At 36.7% G+C, this 8305-nt stretch overlaps 1 long non-coding RNA gene across 1 annotated transcript in view; it reads left to right on the forward strand.

The window, feature by feature from the left end:
• Positions 1-7297, forward strand: part of LOC130570299 (uncharacterized) — a 9124-nt gene extending 1827 nt beyond the window's left edge. The window contains exons 2-3 of the long non-coding RNA XR_008964949.1: positions 6216-6302; positions 6852-7297. This is a non-coding gene — a long non-coding RNA (uncharacterized LOC130570299). The remainder of the gene's footprint in view (positions 1-6215; positions 6303-6851) is intronic.
• The last annotated feature ends 1008 nt before the right edge of the window (positions 7298-8305 follow it).

The raw sequence follows: 8305 nt of genomic DNA on the forward strand, positions 1-8305 counted from the left end.
ACTACTAAAGATAGTTTCACAAAGAGCTTGCCAGATCTGACTCCTTTAATAACCATACCAATAAATATAGAATCGCTCGATGACATGACCAGCAAATTGGGCACTATTTTCTCTAATACATTAGAAGCTGTCGCACCTATGAAGTCAAAAAAGATTAATGAGAAAAACGCAGCACCATGGTACAATAGCACCACTCGCGCCCTTAAAAGAGAAACACGTAAACTGGAGCGCAAATGGAAACAAACCCAATTAGAGGTCTTTAAAATTGCGTGGAAAGAGAGTGCAAACTGTTATAAAAAGGCACTAAAAGCAGCAAAGGCCGAGCACCTCCGTAACCTCATAGAAACTAACAAAAACAATCCAAGGTTTTTATTTAGTACAGTTGCTAAACTAACAAATAAACAGACTTCACCTGACCAGGGTATTCCGCCGCACCTTGGTAGCAATGATTTCATGAACTTTTTTACAGAGAAAATCGAAAACATACGAGACAAAATAGTAAAAACTCAACCTCCAAGTCTGTCCTATAAATTAGTACCAACCATCGCCCCAAAAGAAAGGCTACAGTGTTTTTCACCTATAAAACAGGAAGATTTAATTAAACTTATTGCAACATCTAAACCTACAACTTGCTTATTAGACCCCATACCAACTAAATTATTAAAAGAGTTATTACCCGTTGCAATTGAGCCCATTTATAACATTATCAACTCGTCAATTAATCTAGGCCATGTCCCAGGACCCTTTAAGATGGCCGTCATTAAGCTTCTTATCAAGAAACCAAACTTAGACCCCAATGAACTAGGAAACTATAGACTGATTTTAAATCTCCCTTACCTGTCTAAAATACTCAAAAAAGTAGTGTATACTCAGTTGTGCTCTTTCTTACAAAATAATGACATACACGAAAAATTTCAGTCAGGCTTTAGACCGCATCATAGTACTGAAACTGCGCTGGTTAAAATTACAAACGACCTGCTTATAGCATCAGATAAAGGTAACATCTCACTCCTAGTCCTGCTTGACCTTAGTGCTGCGTTCGATATTGTAGACCATAAAATGCTTCTAGACAGCTTACACAATTATACCGGTATTCAGGGACAGGCACTACAATGGTTCAGATCTTACTTATCAGACAGACATCAATTTGTCCATTTAAATGGGGAATCATCAAATCTAACGCAAGTAAATTATGGATTACCTCAGGGATCGGTTTTAGGACCCTTGCTATGCTCCATATACATGCTGCCCCTTGGAAACATTATTAGAAAACATGGAATTAGCTTCCACTGTTATGCAGATGATACTCAACTGTATATGTCATCAAGACCAGATGATACGTTCCAGCTATCCAAATTGGCAGAGTGCACCGAAGATATAAAACATTGGATGACTTGTAATTTCCTTCTATTAAATTCTAATAAAACAGAAATATTACTTACAGTATCGGACCAAAGACACGTGAGCAGAATATTTCGGATTATAACCTGCAAATTGAAGCAACCTGTCATTTAAAAATCACATCTCAAATGTCACAAAAACAGCCTTTTTCCACCTTAGAGATGTTGCCAAATTACGAAATATTTTTTGTTTGGCTGACGCAGAAAAGCTTATTCATGCATTTGTGACCTCAAGACTTGACTACTGTAATGCACTGCTTAGTGGTTGTCCTGCATCATCAATAAACAAACTACAGTTAGTTCAGAACGCAGCTGCCAGAGTTCTAACCAGGTCCAGAAAATACGATCACATAACCCCAATGTTATCAACCCTTCACTGGTTACCCATTAAGTATCGTATTGACTTTAAAGTTCTTTTGATCACTTATAAAGCCTTAAACGGTTTAGCCCCTACCTACATAACAGAGCTTCTACCACACTACCACCCATCAAGCTCTCTAAGATCTCAAAACTCTGGACTTTTGATAACACCTAGAATAACTAAATCCACCAAAGGGGGTAGAGCTTTCTCATACGTAGCACCTAAACTCTGGAATAGCCTTCCCGATACTATTCGAGGGTCAGACACACTCTCCCAATTCAAATCTGGATTAAAGACACATCTTTTCAGCCAAGCATTCACTTAATGCAAAATATGCTAAATAAACCACCGGGAGACTGCATTTATTAAATATTATTTACTAGAATAATCTTGATTGTTCTATAAACCATGCACTGTTCTGTTTTTTTTTCTTTTTTTCTCTTATTTTCTCCTGTAAAGCTGCTTTGGAACAATTCACATTGTGAAAAGCGCTATATAAATAAAATTGAATTGAATTTAATTTTAGCTGTTTAACGAAAGTGACTGCTGGTGTGTAGTTTTAATTGGTTGAGTTCTCTCACTATTACATGCGTTTTTGTTGTCTGCCAACAGAAACAGAAAAATAAGTCATTAAGAACCTATTTATTGTGCATTTGGGTTTATTGTTTTAATATAATACTGTATACAACCGCTCAGAGAGTAGAGATATGAAGCAGACCTGAAGCACTTAGCTGTCAGATACTACGTGATGACGTCACTGATATGCGCGTGACATCATCTGGCGACATTTAGCGACTTTTCGGGCAGGCTTTAGCTACTTTCCATTGAAAAGAGTTGGCAACACTGCCTGCAGATACTCCTGCCGTTATAGCTCAGTCTCTTGTATTACCCAAGCAGCGTGTGACACATTTGTGTTTACACTCTAAAACTTTCCGTTATCAGCCCTGCGGTGGAAAATGAAACCATTTACGTACCGGCTGGCATGGATCAGCAAGGAGTCAAACAATTAAGCAACGAGAATGATTTGGCGCGATGGTGGAAAAGTGCTTGAAACCAAGAAGAACCGTTACTTGGCTAAACTTGTCTCTCCAATATTTAGAATTTAAACCGTGATACCAAGCTCAGCCGCTATGTACAGGACCCATTCAACAAATCGTTTAATTATTTAATACAATTATTATACTTTAAAATTATAGTAGAAATTAATACCAACATAAATTAAATTAAATATAGTTATATTATTAGACACTAGCCAAAAGTATACTGGGGGTAAGGCATCCGATGAAACGGTCTATAAAAGCATGAATCATTTTGTATGGGACTATATGTAAAACGAGGTAGAAACATGTTTATAATATTTATAATATTTATATTTTATAATAATTTATTACAAAGTGCTCTGGAATACTTGATTCTGTTAAGACCATCCACTTCGGGGAGGTAACAGCTGGTTGCCTGTACATCATCCCTTGCATAAATATAAAATATTTGTAATTATTCTTCATTCCACTCATTTGTAATACTTGTATTTATATTTTAATAATATCTATTTTTCGCTGTAATATTGCCAAGTGACTTTGTGCGACCCACAGTTTGAAAACCCCTGATGTAATGTAATTGCGTTCAAGGCATTGCCGGTTGCATAAACATAGACACTATCTCAAGACTTTGTCTAATATCTAGTCTGACTAGCTAAAGTCAGCGAAGAAAGACTTCGATAAAATGGCCGACGAAGTTTTCTTATGCTGAAAACATTTGTATTTCAGAGGAATACAATGCAACAAAATCTATTTTAATGAACAAATTTAGCGATTTCAATTCAAATAGTAAAAAAACATAAGACTTGGGCAACGATTACGGAGAAGGTTAATGGCGTAAACCCGTCTGTTTTACGAACCGTGAAAGATGTCCAAAAAAGTTTTAAAAACATGGTACAGGAGGCAAAGAAGGAAATATTCAAGCGAATAAACCCTGCAACTGGAGGAGGACCGGCTCCTAAATTAAAAAAGTAGGGTTGTTACCGATACTAGTATCGGAAATTCCACCGATACCACATCAAATTCTGGTCGGTATCGGCGAGTACTTGAATCCATGACATGTATTCAATCCATCCGATACCAATTTCTTCAACAGGACCTAGTTATGCCCGCTAGCTTTGCTTAACGCTGCAAATGGCAAGTCTTCTTCGCTGCTCAGAATGCAAACACAGAAAGTTGTGCTGTGAAGAAGAAATGAAAATGTGCTAGGGACATGCACAAATATTCGATCCGCAATAATTATTAGAAAATTAAAAATGCTATTTGAATATTTTTCATTTAAAAAAACTGCATCACCACAGGTTTAGAATGGTCTCGTCTTATTTAACGCTTCTTCACTTCATCTGTAATGACTTTATAATGTACAGAAAATATAAACAATAATTTGCATGTGTCCTAAATCTTTCTACAGTCAGATCGCAAGCTAGTTTAAATATTTTAAGTTCACACATGGCGGCCTGACAGATCGCTTGTTATGCTCAGCTCACATCACCAAAAATGTTTTAAAAACTGGTGAGCCACAGAATTTGTTAACATTACATTACTTATATATAAGTTGGTATAAAAATACCAACGTAATATTAAATGATTCGATGAGTCATTTATTTATTACCATAACTTGTTCGGAGCGGTTGTTTGTTCGTTAGAAATATGTTGGGCTAACTAATGCTGATTTCAATAACTTTAAACATTAAAATGTACATTTCACTGCAACTAATGTTAATAAATTTGGCCTTAGCATAAGACTGGTACCTTTCTCCATACCTAAAGCCTGCATTTTCCTCCTAAGAACTTCAGGGTCGTCGCCTTCAAGTTGTAGCCTGTAAATAAATTTGCACGGGTATTTGTTTTAAAACGCATTGAAATTCTTTAGTTAGGCTTAGTTGATTTTATTTATTGATGTAAATGCAATGCAAAGCTAAACAAGACAGACACTGACCATGAAACGACAAAGAAAACAATATTTGCGAGTGGTGATCAGCAGAATTAGTCATTCTTCATCAAATGCCGGTCAGTAATAAACAACAAGCACTACAATGGCTCCGTCTTTCACGGTCCCACCGTCTTGTTTATGAAATTCTAGTCGTGTGGTGGGATCGGGGCAGAGTCCTTGGGTTTTATGTGGGAAGGCCATGAGATGTTTGTTTTTACCTCTCATGTGTTTTTCCAGTGTCTCGTCTCTGTTCCCGCCATCTCGTTTCCTCGTTATCCTTCCCTAAGTGTTTAATGTACCACACCTGCCCCATGTCGTTATCCCTCGTTTGTGTTCCTATATTTACCCTCATGTTTCTTTGTCCTGTGCTCGTGTATTACGTATGTGTATGTGTTCATGCCGTCGCCCGTGTTCCTGTGTCGTGTGAGAACTGTGAGTCTTGTGTTTTTGCTTTAGTTTTATCCTGCCTTGTTTTAGTTTAAGACGTTGTGTCGAGTACCTTGAGTTTAGTTATTTGTCTTGTTTTCATTTTGCCCCCTCGTGGGAAGTCTTTTGTTTTATATATATATTTCTGAGTTCCGTTTTCCCCATTGTGGGTGTTTTGTTTCTGTTTTGTCTATCATTTAATAAATATATCTGTTAACCCCTTCACTGCCGTTGCCTGCGCTTGGGTTCTTCTTCACCACCAGTCGTGACACGTCTTTGTTTTTAGGATCAATTAACAGTCGGCATGGAGGTATCAAGCCTGTTTACTTCATTTATTATCAACATTATAAACAATAAAGCCAGATATTCTTGTCAGATCTGGGTTTTGTTACCGGGAGTTAGAGAAGAGCAGCGCGTTTCTATGCTGTCTTCTTGTTAACCGTCGGCTTGTTGAACAGACTTTCACCAGAGTAAAATAGACCTATATGCTTGTTTTTCTTATCAAGAACATGTAAAACAAAATAAACAAGATAACCATATATCACAGACTGTCGATATACGTTGCGTTTTGTTCGTTTTGTTTTGTTGTTTGGCAGTATTTCAGAGTGGACCAACCAGCCAGTAAAACTGCGTCTTAAGAAAAATAAATAATATTACTGTCAATTGTCTGTCAGATAATAAATATACTCTCTAATTTACTGTATGTATTTGTTCATGTTTTATAAACGGATAATTCTGAAGCACACCGTAAAATAATTCTATCAATCCACACAGGGCTAGTATATACAGCTGTATACAGATACACACCCTGGTATCGGATGATACCCTGAGCCCAGGTATCGGAATCGGTATCGGGAAGGAAAAAAGGGTATCGGAACATCCCTATAAAAAAGACAACGGAAATGATACAGCATGAATCTCCCATGTTTTGGAGAATCGCCGGGGGGAGGGAGAGCGGAGTTTCTGACAGGATCACGGCTCCGTGTTTCTGTTGTTAAATGTACTCAAAAAGATTTTTCCTTTACACACGGTTTTCAATTGAATGTCTCGTCTAATAGATCACGAGGTAACGCTAACATTGCTCACTTAAAACAAAGCAGCGCCTGTGTCAAGCCAGGACCAAACAACACAAAATGCCTGTGAAGGTAAAGCATCTCCCCTTACATTACATTTAAATGTTCTTTGTGGTCAAAACTGAAGACAAGCAACCTAACATTTTTTTGTACATTGATATTTTTAATTTTAGTAATATTTGACAGTGATATTTTGAGTGGACTCCATAGTACTAAACAGTGTACACCTAAATATTATGCACCATTTATTTCTATGTGAAATAATAAAAATTAGAGGAAGTATTAAAACGGTGCAGTATTTGTTAGCAATATTTAAAAACAGTATTTGACATCCTATTCAATAGGTTAATGCCATCTATTGGAAAGGACTCTCATATATCTAAACATCTAAATTAGTGTTAAACACAAATAATGACACAACTGTTTCACAACTATAACTATAATAGTCTGTCTCATACAGAATATGATCTTTGTCTATTAGTATGTGTGCATGTATGTAAGTGTGTGATTAGATGTGTCGGTTTTGCACTCTTGATATTCGTAGGTTTAATCGACTCATTTTATGACAAAAAGGTGTTCATTTCACTTCTTGACATTAATAATGCTGTTCTTTTTTTAAAGATGATGGTTCGGACAATACCCAAGTGGCACCTGTGGGAAGCGGCTCAGACACTGAGACACAGAAAGACACTCCAAGCAAGATAACCATGAACGATATACTTGAAAAACAGTATAAAGTGTTAACACTGGAAGAAGCAAAACTACAATTAGAAATTGAAAAACTACAATTGGAAAAAACTAAGCTCAAGGTGGAGCTACAGAAACTTGAACTTGACCATGAACTGTAGATCTCTTTGACCATTGTCCGCGAAGCTGAATCTACTTGTTATGTGCAGTAGTTAAATGAAAGCAGTGTTTACATACAGGATCTTTACTTTGATCTAAATGTTCAAAGTGTGTTTTAGTAAAGCCTAAGGTAGTTTAAAAATATTGCATTTCACTAGTTTTTGCTGATCTACTGCATCGCCTTCTTTGTAAAAAAAAAGTTTAATAAATACATTACAATACGTGTGAGGTACGTTTTAAGATATTCATTCTTTCATTTTTTTTCAGTCAAATTGAAAAAATGTTCTCTACAATCATTTGTCGAATATGACTTCCGGATCCATCTTCATCTCCTGCCTGAGGGATTTCCAGAGCTGGGTCCTCAAGTATTAGGTCACCCTCCATGTCTGGGGGTGCAAGATCTCTGTTAAAAGGAAAGTTATCTTTTACTTTTAGAATTTATCAAAATTATTAACACTAAGATCTACGTTTGGAAATCCAGCAATGTTGAAAAAATCCACCTTCACTTTATTCAAGGTAGAGACATCGGTTGGATAGAGAGGAAGTCTCTCTGACAGCGCAGCAGAAACTCAATGAATAATTCTTGATGCTGTGGACTTGTGTACCCCAATTAAGTCTGGAGCTGCATTTACAAAACAGCCTGTTGCAGAGTAGCGGCGCTGCATATATGAAAAAAAAACACCTAACCCTAAAAAAATTCGAACAAAAGGTTTCTCAGCTGTTTTTTGTAGTATTAGGTGTCCTTAATAACATACTAAAAGTTTACCAAAGTTTGACCACTAGAAATGTATAAATTTCAAGATGGCGTCCAAGATAAGCAGGAAGCCCTTAAAATATCCTAACTCCTTCATTATTTGACCTAGCCAAGTAATCTTGGTGTCTAACCCTATGTTGTCTGGGTCTATGAATCCAGTGGACTTGTCTAAATTGCACTGACATGATTACAAACTTATGGAATACATGATTTTGTGAGATTACTGTAAGGTTTTATCTTTGTTTGGGGTGAACCAGAGATGTAAACGATTTAGCCTATGTCATGTAACTCCTACTCAGTACGTGTTTTTGGACACATACCCTTTTTTGCTGAAACACAGACTTGACATTCAATGTAAAAGTTATTGCACCCAAAAGTAACTTAAATTGGAGTTGTATAACTTTGATCATAAACAACTCTGAATTAGCCCGAACAGAGGCCTGTGTATGAACCCTCTAAAATGGTCACTCATTTA

Source organism: Triplophysa rosa, linkage group LG19, assembly GCF_024868665.1.
Source record: "Triplophysa rosa linkage group LG19, Trosa_1v2, whole genome shotgun sequence".
NCBI lineage: Eukaryota > Metazoa > Chordata > Actinopteri > Cypriniformes > Nemacheilidae > Triplophysa > Triplophysa rosa.